The following is a 26881-nucleotide window of genomic DNA, read 5'->3' on the forward strand; positions in this document are numbered from 1 at the left end:
TGTTATGAAACGAAGTTAATCTGACGAGATCGTTGAACTTGCACGACAGCGTACACTGTTATACGTGTATATTAGTAACTCTTTGATTTATTTACTTCATGCTCATTTTTTCCCGTACATTCCCGCAGCATTCCCGAACACTCGAACTCGATTTGTTTTTGCGTGAGATATCGTCGGGAGCAGTTTGACGCGGGCGTTTTTCGTGGCGCACATTCGTGAGGTCATAAAAATTGAAACGCAAAAATATCGAACATCGCGTTTAAACTAACAAATAAGTTTTGAAAAGTAATCGTGAAATGACGTAGCAAGCTTTGTGGTATTTTTTTACCCTCGGAAATTTTAGTATACGTATTTATATAAGTCGGTCGGTGTATAAAAAGTCCGAGTTGGACGGAGTATAGGTCATATTACTTTGAAAAAGACAGAGGAATTAAAAACAGCCGGCAGTACTCTTCAAAAAACAATTTATCTCGAGATCCCCGTGTCATAAAAGTGTCGTAAAACATCTTTATCGCGTACACTTATAATGCACCCTATATGTATGTATGCCATATACGTCTTTGAGCCCGTGGCCAACGAAAAGAGTATAATATTTACTCGTTAGCTTAGGAGTACGAAAATGCTAACAGCAGCAGCAGCGGCAGTGTAAGAGTAAAAATCGCAGTTACTGCGCCGTAATATGATCCCTGCTGCAGCTCGCTAGACCGTGAGCTGCGCATTATGACATCATGGCGGGAAAAAACGAGAAAAGAGAATCAAGACTTTTCATCACGAGAGAAAAAATGAGTATAAAGAGAGAGAGAGAGAGAGAGAGAGAGAGAGAGAGAGAGAGACACACACTAACACATACATGCACACAAAGGCATACTTGTGTAATATTGTATATGACCGATTCTTTGTTAAACAGACTGAAGCAGAAAAAGATTCACAGTTGCAAATGTACTCATCTACCCATCTGGTATGTTGAAACCAATAAATACAGTCAAAATTAAAACAAGTTGGAACAACATGAAGTTATATTACACGACTTATGTACGTGCTATAACGACCTACTTATACAATTTTTTTACTTTGACACTTGCAGATTTACAGATAGAGGTACTCGCCATCTAGTGGCAAGAGCTAACTTTAAATATAATTAAAATATCATACATTTTTAATGTACATTTCATGTAAAAGTATTTAAAAAAATTTAATATTGGTTTTAGTTTTAAAGTCCGATTTACATGTTCTGAAGATATTATTTTAACAGTGTAATTTTGAAAAAAATGTGAATTTTCGTACATTTTTAAAACACCTTGTCTGTTGGATTGTCATGACTCATGAGTCACTGGAGTATCAATCAAATCATATTCAAAAACTATTTTTACAATCTCTTATGGACCGAAATTCGTATCGATTCCAACAAATAATAGTGGCATAGAAAAATCATATTTCTTAATAAAAAAAAAAGAAAGAAAATTATTCGATACGGTCGATCCGGCAGAGAATCGACCATATCTGTATGAGTATAAACGAGTGAACCATTTCCGGCACGTGTATCACGATGAGATTCTGCAGCGCCGAAACTTGGCGTAATTACCGGGAGTGCAGAGAGTTACTAGCACTGCTATGTGTGTGTACGCACACGTATGTACAAACATACACACACAGACGAATACACTCGCGGTGAGACTATACCCTTGCCCCGGAGGTAATCGATAGTTTCGATGTATAAGTCTCCAGTTAGTGGTGGCGGCGGTGGAGGCTTGATATAGATACTAAAGTAGGATATTGTTTCGAGAAAGAAAAATCATTTCGTTGTGCGCAGCGAGTAAAAATACATATATAGCTCGCATGGATATATATTTATACGTCAGAAACGATACAGCGTCGTCACGTAAGTAGCTCCTGTTTATACAATATTGTGTTCTCGATACACAGTAAAATGGCGGGAATAAAATATTAGGCGATATAATTCTTACCGCTATCTTATAGACGTGTAGAGTTACAGCTGCTTACTGCTGGTGCTGCTGCTGAGTATTATCGATCGGACCCTTTGCACATAGCACGCATATCTGGCTTGATGTGTTACACACTCATTGAGGGGGAGGGAAAGAAGGAGGGGTGAGGGAGAAGCAGCTCTTCTCCGTGCGAACCTCGCTCTATCTCGCTCCCTCGCTGATTTATTCTCCGAATGTGCTGGCCTAGTATTGGCAGCAAAACCTGCAAAAGTAACAAGGTCAAGAGTTGAAAGAAGTGACGGATACGTGGCGCGCGAGGCATCGTGACTGATATTAGCCCAAGATTGTGCTCTACTCGCGAGACGACAAAGACGTGCAAAAACTACTGTGAACATCGAATCGTACATTGCCCAAAAATTTGAGCTAGTTAATCGGTGCATTTTCAATTTTTCTTAATTTTTAATATCGAGTAAATGTTTCGAGGGTTGAGGCAGTGAGAAATGTTTTACGCGTTTACTCGCTCGAATGCAACGATGGAGTTAAACCCATATGGAAACATTTGCGATGTATCAGCTGAAACTCGGTTTATTTCGCCGTTCTGGCTATTCGATCGCCTTGATGTACATCCGTTTTTTTTTCTAATTAATTATTTTATTTATTTATTTATTTATTTATTTATTTTTTTTTCCAACGCACCTATTTCTGACGTTTAGTTAGTTATCGTTGAAAAAAAGTATCGATTTCAATAGAAAATTTAATATCGACGAGATGTTAAAAAAAAACAAATTCAATCGACGTTAAAATTAAAAAAGAGAAAGAGAGGCCATAGGAAAACTTTTTCAATTATTCATATTAAAGCGTTGGAATTCTGTCCATCTTTTTTAGCACACTGTCGAGAGTATTTAGATGGAAACATTTTTGCCGAATGAGTTTCGTGACAAGTCGCACGGTGCGCGCAGTATCTATAAGCATGATTAAAATAAGCATAACAAAGCTCCTCCTCGATATACACAAATGAATAAATCTTGTCTTCGGCTGGTAGTTATTATATAGAGCGACGACTCTCGTTGCCGAGGTGAGGCGGTCTAACTCAAAACTCGATAGTAGTCAACAAAAAAAAGAAAAGAAAAAAATGAATACACAAAGGCTTGCACGAAAAGCAAAAAGGTCATCGTTCGCTCGGCTCGTGTTTGGTATGAGTACGTATATGTATGCGCCACGAGCATACATAATCGGGCTGGCAACAGCAACAGTGGGTTATCGCGCAAATTCGATCGGACAGCGGTAAGTAAGCAGCAGCAGCAGCAGGCAGACTGCCTAGAAACTGTAATAATCCAAAAAGCGAGGGTGTTTGCCCTCTATTTTCTTCATTTACAAAGGCATAAAGCAGTCGGCAACGATGTAGCTGTGCGAGTTTGTGAGCTTGCGCCTAATGAGTACACACGCACACGAACACAAACATCTATACGTATTAGATCGTATACGTAAATGTTTCAAGGACGGTCGTTGACGATGCCGAGTCGGTTGTAGCACTTTATTCTCGTCGGGGATTTTCGAAGGGGTTCGTTTCGAACAGCAAGACAACGACGTGCCGGCGCGTCGTGACGCAGATTTCATATGGCAAAGATTTTTCTTCCCCTCCGAGCGAGCACAAATAGCCTTAACAATACGTACGCCCGAACGCCCAAGAAAAAGCCGATTTTCCTTTTTTTTTTCACCTTGTAATTGCGCCTAAGTACGAGTAAGTATATATATACGAGGCGATCGTGCAAATCTACGAAAATCAAATTCCAACTCTATGGCGACTGCTAGTTTCACTTTTGAGATGAATCCGTAATGCCGAAAGCTCTCGAAAAACCGCAATGACCCTCGAAGGAATGTCCCATGCACGCACACGCTAGGCCGTCTAGAATAAAGTCGCGCGCACTCGTGCGAGTTACTTTGAAGTCCGATCCAGAAGCTCAGTATATATATATCTCTCTTTCTCTCTCGTTTCTCTAATACTGCGGCGTATCCAAGATCTAGCATCCTCCGAGAGTTTGTCTATCTCTCTTCTCGGAGTAGCTATATACTGACGGGGATGGTGGGGGGAGGGATGGAGAAGGCGGGCGAATGTATCGCAGAGCTCCGTGGAGATCCCTCGAGGCGTTGCGTGTATCACCGCACGCTACAACTTCTTTGTCCAGTTGTTATGTTCGCCTTGAAATCTGAAGAAAACGCACGAGTGTAAAGTGGCAACGGTCTAGAGGGTAAACACGCACACACCCACACACGGCTAAACATCGACTATACCTCGAGCTTCGAGATGATTTATTATTTCATATTTCGTTCTCTATATCCTGCCCTGCTTTTTTCCTTCTCTGCCACAAGACGCCCGGCGTATACAGCCATGCGAGTACGTATAAAACGTATACAATTCATCGAACTTCTTATTATCGAACGACAAAGTTGCTCGCGTCGAAATAATAATACAACGATAAATGAAGGCTCTGCGCAATATTTGCAATTGCGTTTTATCGTCTTATCAAGATAAAATGAAAACTAATATATTTCGCTTATGATACATTTATACAATACAATAAATCAGAAAGAATCCGCCTAATTATGTGCACTACAGCTGCAGGCTTTCTTGCAGTACCCGGCTTTAGCATTACGTTCTCGAATAAAAATGATAAATATTCCTGCAGAGCGCAAAGCGCGTAGCTGTTTATCCGCGTCCGAGAGCCTTTCAAAATTTATGAAAGCTCCAATATTACCCCCCGTCTCTCCATTTATAATATAGCTATATAATATTTCGTTTCGCGATGAATAATGTAAAAGTTTATACACAATTAAGGCCACCGTGGGTACGATTAGTTTTCTTTTTTTTTTTTGCCTTTTTTTTAATCAAAAAGTTAATGTTACGACAATTATGTTAGCGAGTGTCAAGTTGAAAATGAAATACGATCGTTCGATAGCCATTAGCTCAGAAAATGAAAATACTTATCCGCCCTGAGACGAAAATAGAGACGGAGCAGGTCGCGACGCGATTCAACGCAGTTATACGGCGCAGCCGTGCATGATCATGAATATGTAGAATAGCCGGAATATATATAGATTCAAAGTGCAAGTGCTTCAGACTGTTCGGTTCATGCAAGACGACGACTTGATATACGTATGGCTGGATAAATATTCTTATACCCTCCTGATATTTTTATTTGTAAATTACAAACTATAGTTTTGTCTCATCTGCCCACGTACTCCTACTCCCTAGTATGGACCCTGGTGGACAGTGTACCTTTAGCGCAGTTACGAGTGAATATTTTTAGGCAAGCTTTTCAAAAGATCAGTATGGATTCAATTAAAAACACACATTTATTATAAGTAAACACAAAACGCGTCGTGTATGATACCTAATTTTCGTCGTCGAAGAGGTAAAAGCACGTTATTAACTATCGAAAAATTATATACATATTACTCCGAGTCATTGTGTCATTCATTAACAGCAAAAAGTCAATATTGGCGAGCTATTATTAGCTATTGTGTAAGAATAAAGCGTATGCTCGAATGAAAAAGACAATAAGACTGAGCTTGCGAGTCGTAGAGCAGCACGTTATAACAATGGAGCAAGCCCTTCGCGCACTCGTTTGCGTGAGCATAAAATATGCCGCTCTTTTTTTATAATGCACGACACATGAAATAATAACGTGATTTTCTTAATTGATTGTAGATTGGTCAGTTGCTGGAATGGTTTTGCTTTGTAAAATAAATGTCAAAGATGAAATAGTACCAAATCTTCTTTTTTTTTCTTTTAAATTTGCGAGTTTATTTTTTACGCTTTATTATAAATCCTCTATTCAGAATATTTATTGAGCTTGTAACGCGATTCGCAGTGAATGTGTATGGGCAAGCATATGGTCAAATGTATATTTTGTTTTTTACGGATTGTATCGTACTTATAGTATCAGTTCCTATGTTACTCGAATGACCTACTTGTGCGTGTCTGTTCAGTCTATATCTATGAACGCGTGCGAGCACACACTCACAGATTTTTGTATATTATCTCTTTGATATACATTTTAAGAGGATTTTAGTCTGATTAAATTGGATCCATATGCCATTGAATTATCATCGTTTCTTTGATAATAATAATCGATACTACTCTGGATTTAGCATGGACTGCGCGTCAATATTCCGGATCAGAAACGGCAAATTTTTCCTCGCTCTTTTTTTTTCTCCTTTTTAAAAAGGAAAACGTACATGGGATTCCATTGTGAAAACTGGAGCTCGCACGCGCGCGCGCATACGTACAAACACGTACGTATGTATATAAAATATATTTTTTCATCTTTATCCGAACGCCCATCCAATCGGAAACTGATGTTTTTGGCTTTGCGCCGCATAACAGCAGCGGCGGCGGCACATCTTACATAAAGTTCGCTTACACAGCCCCATCGAAAAGCTCGCCCGCGTGTACACATATAGCCGTATATATGCACGAGCTGTGTGGGGGTGCTACTATTCCATTGATCCCCTCTACGCGTGGTATATAGTGTATCTTGCCGCAAGCTCCCATACCAGTAGCAGCAGCAGCAGAAGCTCCCATCCTGCTTTTCATAAATTTCAGTTACACTCTTTGCTCGGAACGCGCTCCGTATTATATATATATATATATACAGGAGCGCTGCGTATAAGCGCCCAGCAACTGCCGAGGTATGTGGAATAAAAAAGCCATAAAGTCGGCAAGGCTGGCCTCGGTATAAACGTTGCAATATGCGCGCGAGCGAGCGAGCGGTATCGGTTAACGAATAAGTTTGTCGAGAGGAGGGAAAAAAAAAGTTCCGCTGGATTGAGCCGCTTGATTAAATTTTACCGTGCGCGTGAACTAGTACTACGCGTGTTCGCAAAGCTGAGAGATAGAGAGAGAAAGAAAGAGAGCGGCCAAGAGTCATGGGCACGTGCAAAGCGAGCGAACGAGTGCAAACAATGCGAATGAAAATTCCGATGAAATCAACGTCGGCTCATTCTCGGCGATGATTCTCTCGAGCCTCGAGTCGGCTATCAGCTGCGAGTTAATAAAGCAATGGCCAGGCAATAGACTCGTAACGCGTACGCTTCGTAATAATATAATACGCGTGTATATAAAATAATGCTAGTCTGCATCGGCGCCGCCGCCGCCTCAGTCCCGCCCGGTCGCGTATGTGCAGTGTGACTGTAATGTGTATGCGTCGCAGGATCGACAAACATCGCATCGCTCGCCGAGTGCACATATCTCCTTGTAAAACGAGTATATTTATATACAGCTAGCTATGCTCGGCGTCACCTCGAAAACTGGGACGGCGTAACGAGGCAAAACGTGCGCGGAATTCGAATCTTCTTTTCTCTCGCTTCTCTCTCACTATACACTTCCTCTCTCTCTCTTACTCACTTTGGTCTTATATAGCAGCTCGGCGCGGTAGATGCACTTTTAGCTGCCTGTGCAGTACACGAGGATAAAATGTATATAAGGACGAAACATGCTCGCGGACGTGAAATAATAAGGTACGTGTGGAAAAGTAACCAAAGGCCTCGGCAAATCCTTTTAATTCGCCTTGATTTCGTCTATTTTTGCGCTGCCGCACACGTTTTATATTTGTATATCCGAGCGTAAAACACAACCGGCCACGCTGAATTTTCCCGAATCTCCGAATCCCATAAGGGAGCAGAAACAAGCTCAAACTGATGACGACGACGAGGCGCGTTAATGGCGAGCTCTGCGCATTTACGCGCTGCACTCGCTTCTCCGCGCGTGTAATGCACCCGACCTAGAAATTCGAGATTTAACTTTGAATTTTCGGTGTACGTGGCAAATTCATGCACGTACATGCGCGAAATTACAACGTCTCGCTGGAGCTGCTCGTGAAACGAGCAAATATTTGATCGGGCTGAGAATATATTATTTCCCGCTCGAAAAATACTTTGCTGGTGATAACTTTTAGCAGATTGGCGATGCGCGTTTCACGTCCGATTCGAGCTGCAACAAGTGCTTAACGAAGATATATTAGGCGACACGTATGAGCTGTGCACGTATATACTGCCATCGTCGCTCGTATCGTACCGTATCACGCTCCTCCCTCGTCGTTGTCCGCGATGACGGAAAAATGCTCTCGAGATCCGTGCCAACGGAACAAAAAGAGAGAGAGGAAAAAAGGAAGAATTTATCGCTCGGGCGGCAAACGAAGATTCATGAAGATGAGAAGCAAAGCTGCGAAAAATACAGTGCAGCAGCAGCAGCGGTGGCGTTGATAATGCGCGTACAGTATGCAAGTAGACACGAGTATATAGCAACGGCGGCGTAAACGCGCGCGACGAGACGCCTCCTGGCAGCGTAGCAGCGCTGCTCACCCGAACGCGCAGCAGCAGCCTCGAAATTGAATGTGCGTGGACGGATAAAGTGAATTTTCGCCACCATCGCTTCGGGTTATAAACTGCGCCAAAGAATATAATGCATACGCAAATGCAAATGCGAATGGCGGCGGCAGCTCATAGAGTAGTTTTTCGGTGGCACGTACGAGCGTATACAGCTGCCGTCGTTATTTATTTCGCGTCAGCCCGTGTCGCGAAGATTCAGCGGTATGCTTCGATGTGCATAATATCGATTAAAGACATTTTCTAATCTTTTTCTTCCTCTAGCTCCAAAGCTGTGACTTATTTTGGAATAAAATTTTCTCAGTTTCTCGCTTGGAGTAGAATAAAATCGTCGCTTGAATTTTTTTTCCTCTTGTTTCGAATACGGCATAAAATACCGGGAGCTGCGAGCTTACCTTCACCTTCGTCCACTTCATTGTTCTCAAGTGCCACGCGCACTCGAGAGAAAGAGAGAGAAAGCGAGAAGAAGACGGCGAGAAAGAAATCGATATAGGTAAAGAGCTGACAACTCGACGACGAACAAGAGCTTACTCAAAAGTCATTTTTCATCGAAAACGTTGCAGTTGCCGCGCGCGGCTTGGCACGAGAATCGCGCGACTCTAATACCCAATGAGCAGGTTACACTCGGGCTCTCGGGCTAATGGCTCAGGACGCGCGATACGCGAGATATCGTACATACGAGCTCGAGTACCCGGAGAGAGAGAGAGAGAGAGAGAGAGAGAGAGAGAGAGAGAGAGAGTGAGGAGAAAGGGGCGCCCGCTTTACTCGCTATTTAATACATGTAACGATTGCAGCGTTGCATTTTGCGGTCGCGTTATTGTGGTTCAACTTTGTGTTGAAGCTCTCTCTCTCCGGTTTGCCTATTACAGAGAGAGAACTGTTCCGGTATCTGTGCGCGTTAGTGTGAATGCACACCTGCTCGCACGTAGTATTATGTGCACTTTGGCCCCCTGTGCGAGCCCGGAAGTGCTCGGTACCAATACTGCGCCTGCCTCTGCTTGACTGCTATTCGAGCGAGCGTATCATGCGCGCGCGGGGTATTGTTAGCTCGGGAAAATTGAAAATCCACGTATTCGGCGGTATAGATTATTCCATTGTTTTTGGATATCGTTAGCGAATTTCATTAATGGAAATCTGAATTTCGGATTTCCACTTAATTTAATGCGAAAATATTTTTGCAACGTACGCTTCGTTAAATTCTATATATGCGTGGTATACACGTATGATGCAACGTGGTTCGTCATTTTCGTGGCGAATTTGTAGGCTTTTATGTATTTACATTCGTACACGTTGGATTTCGATTATTACGTGATTGAGTGCATGTGACCATGCATACGCTTAATGACGAGTGCCCTCGTAATATGTAATCTGATTAAACAATAACTAAACGCGTTAGCCTTTTAAATTACTCGGATTATTTTTTATTCAATATTGTTTTATACGTGAATTTGATGCCATAATTCTCCAATAAAACCGCCTATAGCATTAGACTTCTCAAGTGTCTACTAAAAAGATATAGTTTGTTTTAGTAGGGATCAATTTTCTCTCTTTAAACTTTCCGCTACACAGTGTCTGATGCTCGTGCGAAGGTAACTCAGTTCGCGGTTCTAGACGACAACAAGGAATTAAAAACAAAAAAAAAGGAAATGGTCACGTTCGTCCCTGACCGGAAATGAAAGCCATTTCTCGCGGCGTAAATATATATAAAAGCATATATTTGAGAAAATCTATTGTCGTTTAATCTACTACGAAGCGATTAATGCTAATTAATCCTACCGTGTTTGATTGTACGTCAATGTATGCGTTGGTATGTAAACGAGATTTAAGCGCGAGAGCTTCGGAGCAGAAATTGATTTGGTAGTGAACTTAACGGTGCAGTTGTAGGCGAATGTTTGTAGGTGCTTAGGTGAGATAATTTGCGGTTCGTCAATCGGATGGGTGAATTCTCCTGTCGCCCCTTTCTCTATCCAAAAAAAAATAACTGCAAGCTTACCATGTTTGCAAGAACAAAAAGCTCTGAGTAGCTACACAATCGTAGATTCAAAGATTAATATGATTTCACGAGATTTTATCTAATAAAGTAAACTTGCCTCTGGGCGAACTTTAAGTAACTACAGCAATATCAAGGCGGTACTGCCAGTTGCACTGCCACTAGTAGCAGCTTTACATTCCATGAAATATATGTATAGTATATCTTGCGATTCGGCATGGAAGCTATTGCACAAAGCCAGTCTTTCAAGTTTCTAATTTCATGGAATCGACTGCTATTACTGAACTAGAATGTGCCACGTATTTTATTGCAACTTTACGACCATTCCATTTGTTAAAAAAGAAAAGAAATCGGAGCCACAGGATCAATCGTTGGATTAGTTTTATTTTAAAATCGTAGTCACACTTTAAAGAACTTTTAATTTGCAAATATTAGGCACAATAGTGTTTGACAGAGATTTACACATTTAAATTGTTACAAGTTTTATGGAAATTCCTTTGAGAAAAAGAACTCTCACATTGAAGATTATGCTTAAAGAGATGAGCATTAAAAAAACTGAAAATAATCTAGTAAACTCGCACGAATTTTCAGTGCAATTGAAATGATGCAATATGAATTAGGTTTGCGTTGAAAAAAAAGTAGATATGTAAAATATCTCAGTGAGTTTCGACCTTTTCCCTGCTAACAATTCATAAATTCCTTTGAAGCGTTCGAGCTTGTAAAAACGCATATTTCCAAAAAGATCGGGTAGTCTGCTCGAAGGAAAGTGAAAGAATCTAGATTGGACGATATAAGTAGGCGTTATCCGACGAGCACGTTAGTGATGAACCTTACGCAGAGAGTAACCGGGCCAGTGGGAGGTAAAAAATGCGCAAGCAGCCTATTTTTATTCGCCGTTTGACGATTTGTGTATTTGCTTTCCCTGCTTTCTATATACGTACGCGCGCGCGCGTGTGTGTGTGTGTGTGTGTGTGTGTGTGTATGTGTGTGCACGCGTACACGTGTGTGATTGCCAAGCTTTGGATTCCGAGCGGAGAGAGCGCGGGTGTGCTCGTTAACTCTCAGCGGGCGCCTGTTTGCAAGTACATACATGCGCGTGCGAAATAAAAGGGGGAAGGTTAAGTTTATTAAATACCATACAGACGCTAGCTTTTACGCCGCCGCTGATTGACTCATCGACGTTTTTTTTCTTTTGCCGCTGGCCTCTTCCACATTTACTCGCTCGCTAAATTAGCGACAAATCTTTACACTTCGCTTCTCTCCCTATCTCTGTATACATATTTTTTCTTTGACCACGTTTACAAAAATCTGGGGTTCCACGCAATATATTTTATATGCTAATCTATGTACGCCTCTCATATCTTAGTTTCTTTTGCATTTATATGCTCATCTATTAACGCCCCTTTTTTCTTATAAAAATGCTCGATAACGTTTTGATAAAAGTGTCAAGATAATCTTCGATCGATAGTATACAAATACAAATAAGGAGATCTATGTATCCAAAGAATTCAGAATATAATTGTGAGTCGATAAAAAAAGCGACGATGATGCACGATCAATACTTATGACACTGAGAAAAACTACTTTTGTAAGTACTTTTGAGCCTGCCAAGGACCTTGAAAATCGCACTGATCGGACAAGTCCACACTCACGATTCGCACAACTGCATCCCGTTTGAGGCACGTGTCGATACGTGTTATTGGATAAATCATCGGGCTCGCCACGTCATCGCCCCAGTGGGTCATCAACACCTTTCGTTCTTGATTTCGATGCCAATATTGATTACCCATTAGTTCTCTCTACTATCAACATTTACTACATCTTAATCTCATGCTTGTTCATGTGTCTCACATTATACGTATTTTCGGCGAGAGTAGAAATGACAATACATTATGTCGAATGATGATATACTCATTATATATAAAGTTTGGTGGTGGCTGTGCATAAGAAATCGATATGAATTATATTGGCTCACGTGACATAGACAACCGCAAGTCATGTGCAAGATGTGGATAAAATATGTTAAGTACACGCCAGAGTGAAATGGTATTTTTTGCGCACGGAGTTGAGGCTTGATTAATCCGATTCCCTTCGTATATATACGAAACATTTTTCCTCCAAGGAGAAATGACCTGTATAACGTCTTTTCAGAAGAGTTAATAAGTCACTGACGCGACGTAAAGCGGCTTTAATTACGCCGTGACGTAGCAGTGAAAGCCAAAGCTCGTCGCCTATAAAGTCGAGCTCCTTTTTTTCCAACAAAAAGCTATAGCGCTACGTAGTCCAATAGTACATAAATTCAAGTGTAACTTTTAACAAGTCAAGCCTTAAAGAAGCTTGTTCGAGCGAGTGTAAATAGCTAGACGTGGATCAGTTTCTATGAGAAAATTCTAATAATTTGAAAATAATTAAAATATTGTGTAACTTTTATTAGAAATGAATGTTGCTTTTTAGCTGATTGAGCAAGGCGTTTTATCATGCAAGTGATTAAAAAATTTGAGCAAAACATGATGACCGTTGATGAGAAAAAAATTGACTCAAGTTTTAGAAAATTATTTTACATAAGTTATCATAAAGTGTAACTCTTATAAAGTGTCAATCATACCATGGAATAAGTACATTGTAGAATAAGTTTTTGTTTATTTATTTTCACGTGGGTGAACTCAAATTAAAGTAACCATTTATTCGAGAAATTGAAGGTCAAGAATTTTTTTCTTTTACTTACAGAATTATATTTACTTTGCCACTTGCAGATTTACATACGAAGGTATTCGCCATCTAGTGGCAAAGGCTGGCTTTAATTTTAATTGATCGTCATCCGTTTTTTGAACAATTTCAAACTTTTGACCTAACTTGAGAAAAGTACTGTTAGTATTATTATTTGTTTGGAAGAAATTAGCTGGTAATTAGTTTTTTCATTGATACTTTAATGCTTGAAATTATTTATCAGAAGTTTGTTCAACTATGAATAATACTAATAAAATCCAAAATAGTTAAAACAAGTTGATGGGTAATTAGACAATATACTCGAGAGTTTATAGAATCAAATACCTGTAGTGCAATTCTGTAAAAACCATAAATTCGGAAATAAAATTTTCGTCAGCTGCAAAAGGAAATCAGCAACAAACAGGATACAAATATTTTATTGATGCTACAATGAATATGTCTCTTTTAATACGTTGCAGGCAGTCGCGCGCGTTGCAACCTAAGAGCTGATGAAATATTCATGGGAAAATATTAAAAATTCAGTACAAAAATACGGCCGGAACGCGCTGCGTACGCGTGTATGTGTGCAGTATACACGTTCGCAAGCTCGCGCGCAAGAGCCAAGCACTCGGCTTCTTTCTCGAGTGCGCTAGTAGTGCTCGATTACACGTATACACACACACGTGCACGGGCGCATAAAAACACACATATGTATGCATACAAGCGTGCCACACGCGGCAAACAGCATTTTCCCATTTTAAACTCGAAAAAGCTCTTAGCACGCGCGCCTCGGCCGAAAGAGTGCTTGCAGCGCGAGCTGCTGCGGCGGCGGCAACAGCGAGCTGGAGAAGAAGAAAAAAAAACACGGAAAAAAACATCTTATATCCCACGTGCTATTGATTCTTATACGTAGTATGCACGTGTGTGCTGCGGAGACGATTCGAGACGAAAAAGTTAACGACGAAAAGGAACGAAAATATATGCACATCCGTACGCACGATCGAGCGAGAAAGTTGCTCCGAGGTATAAAGCAGCAGATTCTCAATGTCTGTCGAAAATACCCTCTAAAAGGCTCAATCAGTGCCATCTAACTGTTCCTATTGTCGTGGCGGTGATGCGCGACCGAGCTTGCTGCAGCGCGAGAAAAGCAGAGGCGAGAGAGAGAAAGAGAGAGAGACCTTAACCCATATTTCAGGCGTGCGCGCGCGCCCATGCCGATGCTCTATATATATATTTATACCGCCAGCTGCAGCCACCACCCATTCGCGAGACGAGACTCTCTTTTCTTTGAAGTAGCTTCGGTCAAATGTACATTTATAAATTGCGCGCCTCGAAGGCTCACTTTTACGTTCAATCGCCTTACACCGGAGCGATCTTAAATTTTTGACGACGAAATTTAAATATATATGTGTACGTACGAGCGCGTATATCGAAATTTCTCAGCCGTTTTTAAGTTTATACACGCCACACGTGTCTATATAGCTCTGAGGCTAAAGTACACACGTGCGTGTATATATATATATCTCTCTCTCGCGGTGGGTTTTCTCATTGCCGTTTGTCATGATCTATACAGCGCGTGTGGATGTTAGAGACGATTCGGGATCGAACTTCCATTACGTAGGTATAATATCGTTCTCGTTTTCAACGTCTCAATGTACGCGGAGAAAAGCATCGATTTCCTATTCTTTTTTTTCTCTCTCTCTTCTCAAGAACGTGTTAGCTGTAATATACGAGTGTGTAAGAAAGGCATTGCGTGATGTAGACTCGGAAGAAAGAAACAGAGAGAGAGAGGGGAAAGAAAAAAAATTGCTTCATTTTTGGCGAGTGTCGGTGACTTTTAAAAGAGCTCGTTGTCATTAAAATGTAGGAATCACTTTTTTTTTGTCCAGAATAAACCTGTCGTTTACACTTACATATTATACGCTTAACGAGAAAATAAGTTTTTTAATCTTAGCACAAGTTGCAGAAGCTGCTCCAGCAAGTATAAGAGGACACTTCGGAACTCTTTTGGACCATCGTCGTCATGCGTCTTCAAACGAAGACAAATGTTCACAATTTGGCTCCGTGACACTTGTTAGAATGAAATCAGTAGTAGCAGTAAGCAGTAGGGAAAAAACTTTGCCGAGCTTTTTGCTGCAATAACTACTTTTACAGCTCAAGAGATTCAAACTTTTTTGTCTTACTTTATTGTGTTCGTTTTTCTACCACCTATCTCCTTCTTTTTTCCCGCACCCCGTCGTGTCTTATTTTTCAGCATGGCAGGTATTATTTTGATCGCACGAGTAGCGCTTTCATTAAATTACGTGCTGGTAAAGAAAGCTCTTAATTTTAATTTTCTTGTACCGAAATGATCTTTTTCGATGTTGAAATAAAAAAGCACTCTTGACCATTATATCATATGCAACATCAGCAAACTGTCCCAAGTACACAAGAGCAGACGTTATGTGTGTTGTGGAGCGTAATGGAGGAAGGGCTATAGCTGTGGCTTCTTCAGTGGCTCAATCAAGCAACTACAGGAGGCAATTGTCGTGAATTTCGAGGATTGATATTGCCCTATATGTATGTATAACGTCGACGTTTCAACATATTGTGCATTGTCATCTTCTATATACGATATGCATTGCATGCGCAGAGACGAATAGAGTTGGCTGCAGCCACAGCTATATATACATATAGATATCAGCAGCAATGTTCTTGCGTAGCAGATGGTCCATGCCAGATAGGTACGTCGTCGACATGCCATCAACACTGCACACAATCCATAGTCGCGAAAAGAGCCGAGCCCCTCTATATCCGTGCACGATATTCCGCTGCGGCTCGATACGTATGCGATACGTATACGTATAACTAGTACGTAACGCGCGAGATTTAATCGAAATCAATGAATTTTTTAGTCGAATGCAAATTACTCGGCGAACAAATTTGCTCTCTCTCTCGCTTGTACTTGATCGTTGTTGTAACCTAATATTGCGAAAGCTCGCGTCGTATACATATATCTTAATAACAGAAGCGAAAACCGAAAATTAACGTGTCCTCGTTGTATACGAGAATATATGCATAAGCTATCGAGGCGTGCGCGAGCTGCGAATTGAAATTCAGCATCGAACTTTCATATCTGTGCGCCCGCGCGGCACGGGGCTATATTATACCTCCGACGAATGTGAATTCGATTAATGCACCACCGGTAAGTGCGCATATATAGAAAGTCAAACATTGGCCCCAAAACGTTATTGGATACGTAATCCTTCCATTTTACCAGATGAGATGCTGCTGCTGTTGCTGTTGCTGTTGCGCGCCAAGAGTATATTACTCTCGAGCGATAATGTTACCCAACGATATAATGAACTGCAGCTCCTAAATCCCCATTGTAATTACCTGCTATTACTCTCAGTCTTTCTCAGCGCGCGCGCGCCATATAATGGATGTTCTAATTTTGGACTTTATTCGCGTTGGTCCGTGGCAGCGGCGGTGTAGTTTAACGCTGTATACACAAACGCGCGGAATCTCTCGAAAAACTACGAGAGTGAGTAAGCGAGAGTGTGTGTGCGTGGGGAGCTTTGAAACAGCCATTACCCGTTTTGTATGTGTATAAACGCTAAAATATACACGCTCGATTAGAACTCGCAAGTACTCGGTGTAGACTAATTTAATTCCCGAGTTTAGAGCTTGAGTATGGAGGAATTTCAGGAGCGACGCTTTACCTGCACCTGCAGCGTGGAATATCGATGCGAGCAGCGCGCGCGTATGAGTTTAATGAATATACCAAGCTCGGCCCGGTGGCTCTCTCTCTCTCTTCCTCTCTCATAAAAGTATCAACAAAAAAGCAAACGTACGGCACAGGAACGGCGGCGCCTCGAGCCTCGGATGTACACTTTCGATGCCGTTTTTGTTGCTCGGCGGCTCTCGTTCGCTCTCGATCTAGAATGCACGCGATAAAAGCGTTCGCAACTCGAGTTTGTGCGTTTGCCCGGCCGTAATATCAAATGACACGTGTAACGTTTCTCTTTCTCTTGCTCTCGCACTTTTACATCGGCCGTAAAAAATAATGCAACGCAATGCGCTCTCGTGCGAGCTTCGTTATTGTATCATCGCTTTTTGTTGTCCCCTGCCTCGTCGTCCTCGTCGACGATATGCCGTCATCAAAAAGTATCATCGCGCTTCGCGTATAGGTGTATAATAACGTAATATACCTATCATGTGAAATGCACGAAAAACATGCTGCTCGCATCGACTCTGAGCGGCTTTACGATTTTGTCTTTTTTTCATATAAAAGGCCGGAAAAGCCTCCGCGGCGATAGCCGCGCGCCAACCTGCTATAATTTATCCACGACAGTTACACTTATCGTATAACCTCTTGAAAATGATAGCGTCTGTATATGACATTCTCTAATTATTGAAAAAGAGAATCTGCCTAGGCGAGCTTTTATACGAGCCTTCGAACGTCGCGAACTTTACAATGTGTCGCGCAACGACTCGGAGCGGCATGAAAAATTTATCCCCCGAGAAAAATCGCGTGTGTCATTTTACGATTGCCTTTAACGCTCGCGATGTATTTTCGCGCGCTTGATATCGCACTCGAGCGGAAAAGAGCCCGGGCTTTTATGCATCTTTTTTACCCTCCGACTCCGCACCGCGCCATCTTTGATCAGTCCTCTCGTTTTTCCCCTTGACTGCAGCGAGACAGCTTTATGCAGCGCCGAGAATTTCTCCTTTTTACTCTTTTCCAGCGAACGCAGATTTATCATCGTACATACGTACGTGTTAACAGCGGCAAAACGAGCGAAAGTCGCACGCATCTACACACTGCAGTCGCACACCACCTGCGATCGCGCGCCACAGTGCCGTGTCGTCGTGTATTCGTGGCAACTTTTCGCGTTATATATTACCATCGGAAGATGAGTAGACGAGCTTTTGTGGTGTGCGCGCAACAACGACGTTCTGTGTGTTGTTGGCAACTGCGCCACAACGAGCCGCGCCGAGCAATAACATCAGCCGCGAATTTACACACGGCGTACGGATGCAACGACAGTTTTATACGTGCCGTTTGAAAAATCGCTCGTTCCTGTAAACTGCTGCAAGCACATCTATAACGTATAACAATATATCTAGGGGCCAGACTCTTCTGATCCGTTCGAGGAGTCGCCACAGCTTTTTTATGTCTCGGTAATTGCGGGGTAATAGTTTTTTTTCCTCGCACCTGCGCGAGCTATTGCATCATATACGCGCGCGCTTAGTTTGCCCCAGTTTCCGCCCCCCCGTGCACGCACGTGTCAAGATGAATGCCTGTGTGTACATGTAGCCGAGCCACTGGAGCGTTTTAAAAAAGCGTTTGATTTTCCTCCTCGCAGCTCTCTCTCTCTCTCTCTCTCTCTCTGTTTCTCTATATACATGTATAGGCTTAGAGCTTACGACTTTAACGGAAAAGTTGTGTGCGCGCACGCCAACGACTACTTTTGCTCTTCGGAACAAAGTATCGAAAGAAGATTATTCTGCTTGGAATTTTCCTGAACTTTGATGATTACTCGCATTTTCGTTTTTTATGATGGCCCGCTCCTGATTTACTTTTCCGACGTGCGTCGCCACGTGCTTGTGACGTTGAAATTTTCCCTTGCAAATATTGACTGGGCTAAATTTTTTCATTTTTGGTCTTTTTGTTTGACAACATTATAGAATTAGAAGAATAATATTCAATGCAATACCATATTATTCACATGTGCTTGAAAAAGGCTGGAGCAAAAAGCAAGTTCAAATAAATCAATTTCCTGTGAATCGTAATAATTAAAAATGGGAAGTAACTCATCAGTTGAGTATTTTCAAAAAGTCGATAAAAAAATTACAAATCAAATATCCACTGGGATAGTAGACTGCGCCGTCAATACCATAGTCTACGCTCGCGGAATGATTTTTCTGCTTTTCAACAATTCCTACAAGCTCGAAATGAAAAAAATTTCGTAACTGTGCGAGGTATAAAATAATCCATTGGCCGACGGTGCTTTTTCTCTTCTACGCGCTGTCGAAAGGTGCAGTATAGGCAACGATTTCAAATGAAAAAAGTTTAAAAATCAATGAGATAGGCATCGACGTTAACCACTGGCACATGCGCCGCCAGTGACGAAGGAAAGATGCAAGTGTAAATACGAGCTTGGCATAAAAACTAGAAATTTTCGAGTGCAAGCAATTTTCGCGAGACGACGAGCTCTGAGGGGGGATAAAGTACGGGAATTCCAACGTGAGAAATAATGTGCAGAGTTTCCTCTCTTTCTCTGTTTTTCTTCTCACCTTGCCGTTCGCCCATTTATACGCGTTCGAAGAGAGATAATGGATTAAGTTTCAATGATACATGCTCGCGACGAGTGGTGTCGGTATGAATCACAGTTTCAAGTTTGCTAATGTTCGAAAAATTACGATTCGAATAGCAAAAGTGTCTATAAATTTTCCGTTGAAAAAATTAGTCCTTTGTCTACAATTAATTACGTAATGTCTGGAAAAAAGAGTGGCAAGCGGAGTTTCAATTAAACGGAGCTTGGCATGAACTTTTTTTTACGACAATGTAAGCTTGAACACAACACAATACCAAATGAATAAAGTGTATAGTACAAAATGAACTATACTTTCTCGGAAAAAACCCCGCCATCGGGGTTGTAATTAATTTTATTTGCTAAAATTACATGTTGTGCTGCAACAGCAACACGTGCAAGCACTTGGAAATTTATATTCGAGGTAGTCGGAAAAATTTTTTGCTTATGTGTTGAACATTCGTTTTTTTTTTAAACATTAGTAAATTTGAACTTTTCAAATTATTCATCTTCTTAAACAAACACAAAAAATGTCCGTTTCATCTTTGCTTTAAAAAAATATCGAATAAAAACATACGAGAGTCTCAATTTATCCCCTTCACTTCCCCTTCACGAAAGAATGGAAAAGAAAACAAAGGAAAAAACAATAACAAATTAATCGAGCCTAAATCACTCGCATTAGAAATGGCCTTTACAGTAGCGGTAAAAAATGAGAAAAGACAAGAGGCCGCCGACCTCCGCGTGCATCTCTTAGAGCCCGCAAGCAAACGGACGAATCTGCTTGGTCGCGCGCGTGCCCTGGCGCCACCGCCTCTCGCGTCGATGTGTGTCAAAAGCTCCTCTCTACTCTCTCTCTCTCTCTTTCTCTCTGGCTCCCTACCCGGTATAACCTTGACCCACGACTCTCTTGCTCTCGACTTTCATTGCTACTGATGCAGCTACAAATCGTTTGACATAGTACTGCTAGGCCTTGCCTCGTTGATATGTGAGCCACTGATGCTTACGTACACACACATTATACATAATGTGCAACGTGGCCAATTTTATTAAAGAATAATGACTTTCCTGCTGTTTATTCGAAATTTTTTTCATGTTTTCATGTAGTCAAAAAGATTCATAGCTGATTTAGTAATTTTCGTTTAAGGTAACGTTCAAGGTTAAAAGATACATTCACGCGCAGAAAAGAAAATTTAAAATGTAAATATTTGAAACGAAGTAAATTTTTTTCACATTTATTGCACTTCAATCAATACATCAATTTTTTATAGTGCTAATAATCTCTATTGATACTGATTACAGCTGTATTCATATGGTGTTTACGTTATTGTCGATAGAATTGATTTTCTGATAAAATATCTGACATTCATATAAATCATTATTGAAGAGTAATTATTTGAGTTTTTAATATAAAAAATATCAAAATATCAATATTAACTTTTGTAATTGTGATTTATAAATTTGTTTTATCAAAGCGACGCAACATCTGACCATGTTTACCGGCAAATACAAATTTTATTACAAATTTACGTTCAAACGGGGTTCAAGGTAGCTTGTGTACATAAAAAATGTATACATGGGAAAAAATTCGAGCTTGGCCTCCTTTTTTCCGTGTGCTGCATCAAGCGGAACGTAAAATATCTTGATGGCAATGCATAAAAAATGAAGCGTTACTTTGGCCAGTGTAACAAGTGCGAAGAATCGGCAAAAGCGATGAAAGTCGGTACGCGAGAAGAACAAAAAGGCGTCGGATGCGGGCAAAGAAAATCGAAAGAAGAATTACAAAGAAAAAAGTTTAATGAAGTTATAACTAGTTCGGTCGCATAGCAAGCCGCCAATGACAAATTTTTCAGAGTTATCGAAGTAATAATGCATCCGGAAACTGTAGCGCTTTTTTATTTGAATTTAAAAAAAAAAAACAGATAGACACGGTTATCACGATATTGGTAAACTATTTCAACCAAAGCTTCCCATATTTGATTAATCAGTACAATATTGAATGGAAATAATTGCGAAAATAGTTTTTTAATAAAGCTTCGAAAATCTAAACTTTTTATCATTCAGCATATGGAGAATAAATCAATATAAGAGAGATAAAATATTTGTTATCTACAATACGCATATGTAGCTTCAGGATTTCGGCAGATACATCATTCAACGATCAATCATCAAAGTCTAATACGTCGAGCGCCATCGACATGTTCGAATATACATGTTGGAAATGCTGTAACATGGCACTATAACGGCTGCATGAAACACTTTGTCGATCGTTAATAGCAGGATCGAAAAGCTTGAAAAAGCTCTGCTTACATCTTTATGCGCACTTGAGAATGTAGACGCGTGAACTACTGTTTCGTTCGAACGATGTGCGGACGTGCTTTGCTGGTATTATATACAAAGCACATTCCGCAATTTTTCCTGCTTATGCTTGATTAAAGATTACAACTTTGATGTATATGGCGATATATTATGCTCGTATGCTGGAGGGTAGAATACAAGAAAAAGCTCCGTTGGAAAAAAAGGTGAATCGATGCGTTATCGCTCCAGGCCATACTTTGTTTTTTATATACTTCATGGATGAATATTTGCGCGGTTATAGCTATATACACTTGAAACGTTGAAGCATGGAGTATCCGTTGAGATAGCTTTTCAACGATAGATCGTCGTGAAATATCGTCGGCGGCGGAAGATGCGGAAGATGGCTACATCGATTTACACGCACCGTACGATCAGCTCAGCGAGTTTACGCGCACACATATAATATTCACGTGCGCCAGTGCGTATTTCTCGCTCTGTTCGTCGAGCCCAAGGCGTATTTATAGATAGCGAAACGAGCCAGGGTAGAGCGCACATGATAATACGCGTATAATAAGATATTCGTGACGCGCCAGAGCTAGCTGCACAACTATACTATAGAGAAGAGCTGCAAACACACTCGCTCGGTCACGCGTACACACACAGGCACACACAGAGAAACGCCAAGCGCGTCTGTATAAGCGAGTGAATGCCCGACGTATCTCAGCCAGTTTCGAAGTTGCGCGCAATGTCGCTCCCTGGCTCTTGGCTGAATGTTCCATCGTTGAATAAACAATCGTTATTATTTTAATGTAGCCCGAAAGTCTATCCTCAGGATTAGGAAGTAAGCTCGGATGTTTATACGTATAAGCACATAAACTCAAGTATGGTTACAAGCGCACCTTGTATATACGCGAGCTTTATTATATATTTACGTAAGCTAGATGGAAAATAGACGAAGAAGTTTGCCAGGCGCATCGTTGTTGTCGTCGTCGTCGACGTCGCTTATACCGTGAGCTACCTGTGTGAGCGAGCGAGCGTGTGTACGTCTGCCGAGTGTGTGTGTGTAAAAAAGAGCTTTAGGATTAATGCAACGATGAGCATTTGTACAAAGACGATTTCGACTGTACACGATAGCTCGCGCGAGCATTAACTGGCGAACGCGTTATTCAGCTCGCAAAAATGTTTTTACAATTAACGATGTTTGAAATGATAAAATTGAAAATAGATTATGTATATTGGATCGCTTCCGCCCTGTGCTGCTGTGCATAAGCTGATGTAGGAAAATCGTCGACATTCACGCTGCAAGAGTCAACGCTTCTTTCCCTTATTTTTTAATAATGCATACGAAAATTCACTCAGCCAACGTGAAGTTGAGCTTTTATGCGCTCGCTTATGTATATACGTGTGTGCGCGCGCGCGAGTGTTTGACTCTGCAATATACACGCGTCTGTGTCCGTGAACGCGAGCCGTATAAGTGTGCATTCGTGTATTAGTGTGTGTGTATGTGTTGCTGCTGCTGCTCGTGTGTGCGACGGATATGTTAAAGTTAGAATTGGATTTGGCCGTACACATACGTACTCGCATCTATATACAATGAGATAGAAAGAGATACATCGAACTGGCACTAAATAAATTTAGGGCACGCGGGCTATTGTTATTCGTTATTAAATAAATATACGAGAGCGTAAGCGAACCAAGAGTCGACAGCTTCGATGCACGGATCTCGTAGGCACGTGAATTTATCGTCACATCTTTACAATTTTAAAGGCACGCGCGAATTATCGATAATGAAATTATGTAATGACGTATGCGCACCTCGTGCGTGCTCAGAAAATTTAGCTGCAAAATCGCTCTCTGTGTTTATTGTTCGTCCGATTTCTCAACCGTCGAAGGCTAGTGATAAATTATTTTGAAAAAATCTATTGACGAACAATAAACGTTATTTGCGCAGATAATAATAACGCGAAACCGATCATAAAGCTCAAAAGCAAACAGGATGAAAGTTGCAACAACAAAAAGTATGCTAAACGCTTGAAAAAATAAACTTTGTTTTAATTATAGTCGAGAGATGCACGCGTATAGCCGATGGCGAGTTAATTTTGATCGAATAATCCAAAAACGTATGCGTAGGTAATGAAGAAAAATAAAAAAAATTGAAAAATAACAGAAAAAAATGCGAACGTTTGTAATCAGTTGACGGATCGTCTCGTCGTGCAGGTGGCCGCTGAGCCGGCTACGATTCGTCGATGGATTGATGGAAATCAGAGGAGAATAATCGGGGATATTTGCATAGATATCACAATCAACACATAACACAATCACTCGATAAACTTTACTCACACTTAATTGAGAAATTCGAAGGTCTCTTCTCCGTAACCCTCTACTCTTATCTTCCAGCACAATATGTGTACGTATCACAACAACAACAACAATAAAGACGTCCGAGAGAGAGTGCGAGAAAAAAAAGGTAAATAACCAAAAGCTCAGTGTTAAGCCGGTTTAGGCTGTTGCAAACTCGTCGCAGTCACTCGCGAAACTCGAGCGGTGCGCGAAAAGCGCGCGCGAAACGAGACGCTATATCGTCGTAATCGCGACACTCGACTACAGCAGACAACAGATGGAAATTTTGCGCAAATGTATTGTTGCAGTGGCGAGTACTCGGACGACACTGGACTCGACGACGGATGAAACGAGAGATGCCGACGCGACGCTCGCCGCGGCGAAACTGCCGCCCCATTGGATGGCCCTGCGCAAATATACTGACGCCCTCTCCTCCGCGCGCGCGCCTCGACGGACTCCGGCGGTACGGCGCGAGCGCGCCAAAGTATCCCCCCCCCCCCCCGCCTCTATCTCTCTCTCTCTCTCGACGGCTCGACGCGACCAAGGAGTCGGAAGAAAGCCACCGAGAGAGAGAAAAAGTCGAGAGGGTGCAGATGCAAACGTTGCCGCGTATTACCCGACGTAACGCATTGTTCTTATGCAGCTTCGAGCAGATGCAGATCCGAGTGTGTGCAGGAGAGCGGGACTCTATGGTTGGTCGGCCGCCTGACCACTGGCTGGTATTTACTACTGATCCATGCGGCTAATCAGCGCCTCTGGTTGGACGACATCATCGACGAGGACCCGAGGATTCTTAGAGTAGGGATAAATGACAGTGGTCGCCCCCATTATTATGCATAACTATTCATAAATATCTCATCGGATGGAAAATATCGATGCACGAGCCATGTGGCGCTATTTTACACGCCACAGCGACTTCTCTCTCAGTGCTGCTACGCCAGCAAAATATCTATATTTCCTGCAAAATAATTCTTGTTTATTCAATCGATTTAACTTCCCAACTAAATACTGTTTAATTTTAGCCTCCCGAGAGCTGGAAATAATTTTCATGGCTTCGCGGGCATTAAATCGGCCATCCACCCACGCCGCCACAGCAGTAGCAGCAGCAGCAGAAGCAGCTACTGACTACATTACACTCTTTGATAAACATGACGAATGATTAACGATGCTAGTCATTTGCATTGGAAACGTTTTGACGGATTGACGCCTACCCCCCTCGGAGCCGCATTCATGATATAGGTTATTTGCCTTCGCATGTAATGTAAATTACATATCATTTCCCGCTGCACACGTATACATATATACCACCAACGCACGTGAAGCATCAATATTGATCGAAAATTTGTCGCGAACACGAGAGAGTCGCACAGGCCGTATACGCCTGGATGGCCTGGCCATTCTATATACACACGTAGTTCGAAATTCCAGTGTGTACCTGTGAATGTGTGTATTAATGCCTTATATTTCTGTGATAAACCTACATACACACACACACACACACACGTGCATAGCTAGATATTAATACAGAGATGGATAGATACGACTTGAAGAGCATGACAAACAGTCGTCGTGTGTCGCTCGCGCGGCGAAACATTGCATGAAAATGTTTCTCGCGATGTCTATTGATCTTGTACATTTTATATGAATCAATACACGTGTATGTGCCGCTGCTGTTATGTGTAGCGACTTGACACAGGATAAATTTATGAAATGTCCCTTCCATGCGAACTCGGGCATGACAACACTCGTCCACACTTTTTAACAAATTGTCGAGTTGAATAAAGAATTCGAATGCAGAAAAATTGTACGAGTAAAAATAAAATAAATATTAGACATTTTCCGAATTAAATAGAGTAAAATTACGATAAAGATGGATTAAACAGCTTGAATTGATAAAAAAAAGAAGGAATTATACAGAAAAGTCAATTTCACGCTTATATTTATTTATAAAAAAACTGCAGAATATGCGACGTAGAGGAATTTTTTCCTATATATATTTACGATTTATAAAAACCCATTGCATACGGGTAACATTTCAGGCGTGGAACAAACGATACTACAGATTGTCACACAAGGTTGGTTGGCTCTTGTCTCTTCATTAGCTCGTTACAGCCTGCCTATGCTGCTGCATGGCTGGAACTAAAAAGGAGCTAAAGGAAAAAGAGAAAATCGAGAAAGAGAAAGAAGCTCGATGACCGTCGTCCCGTGAAATTTGCATCGATCATTCCGTTCTTTATGCACATTCTCGGGCACTCTCGTGAGCTTGTATATATCTTCTCACGCTGGAACGGTTCTTTTTTTGTACCTTCGCCTCGCTAGCTGCTGATGCAGCCACGATGCGTCGTCGTCGTTGTCGTCGTCTTTTTGCTTTCATTTCATGCTCAACCGGTGCAAACACATACACACAGACACGTAGCATACGTATCGCACACATAAACATCGGCTGCCGTGTTGTGCCTCAGCCAAGCAGATTCCAAGCACGCTTCCATCGCTACGCGCGCTTATAAGCTTGTTTAATGCCTTTGTGTGTACGCAAGCTTGCGAGGAAAGATTAGTAGTCGATTAATATAGAGAAAACGATCGAGTAAACATGTTGCTCGAGCGATTATTAACGTATTAACGACTGATTAGCTAAACGCTGAACTTTGCAAAACGTGAGCCGAGTACGAGAGTCTGATTTTTACCGCTCCCGAGTCGAATGAAATTGATGCGAGAACTCGCGAGTCCGAGCGAATCGTGATTGTTTTCCCAAACGATTGCCAACACTCGGGACTGCGTCGTTGAGCGTTACTTTGGTCCGCATGCTAACTATATACAGCTGGTAAATCGTACTGCTACGGAATGAGTGTGTGCACGTCAGACAATCCAACGAGCTGCATTTAATCCTTGAAACGCGAAGATCATGAGCTGAAATTGCGAACTTG

General features: G+C 41.5%; 1 protein-coding gene across 6 annotated transcripts in view; it reads right to left on the bottom strand.

Annotated features, from left to right (window-relative positions):
- The window catches only part of LOC106653891 (1-phosphatidylinositol 4,5-bisphosphate phosphodiesterase epsilon-1-like), a 99499-nt gene extending 75174 nt beyond the window's left edge, over window positions 1–24325 (bottom strand). For 5 of the 6 annotated variants that reach the window (XM_023462625.1, XM_014373532.2, XM_014373533.2 and 2 more), the window contains exons 1-2: window positions 23958–24325; window positions 1965–2205 (exon numbers count right to left, since the gene is read on the bottom strand). The gene's annotated coding sequence lies outside the window, so the exon portion shown is untranslated. Of the gene's footprint in view, window positions 1–1964; window positions 2206–23798; window positions 23843–23957 lie in introns of those variants that run through there. The other variant, XM_014373534.2, reaches the window with a different exon arrangement.
- Between the last annotated feature and the right edge of the window lie 2556 nt (window positions 24326–26881).

Source organism: Trichogramma pretiosum, unplaced genomic scaffold (assembly GCF_000599845.2).
Source record: "Trichogramma pretiosum strain Unisexual culture from Peru unplaced genomic scaffold, Tpre_2.0 scaffold11, whole genome shotgun sequence".
Taxonomy (NCBI): Eukaryota; Metazoa; Arthropoda; class Insecta; order Hymenoptera; family Trichogrammatidae; genus Trichogramma; species Trichogramma pretiosum.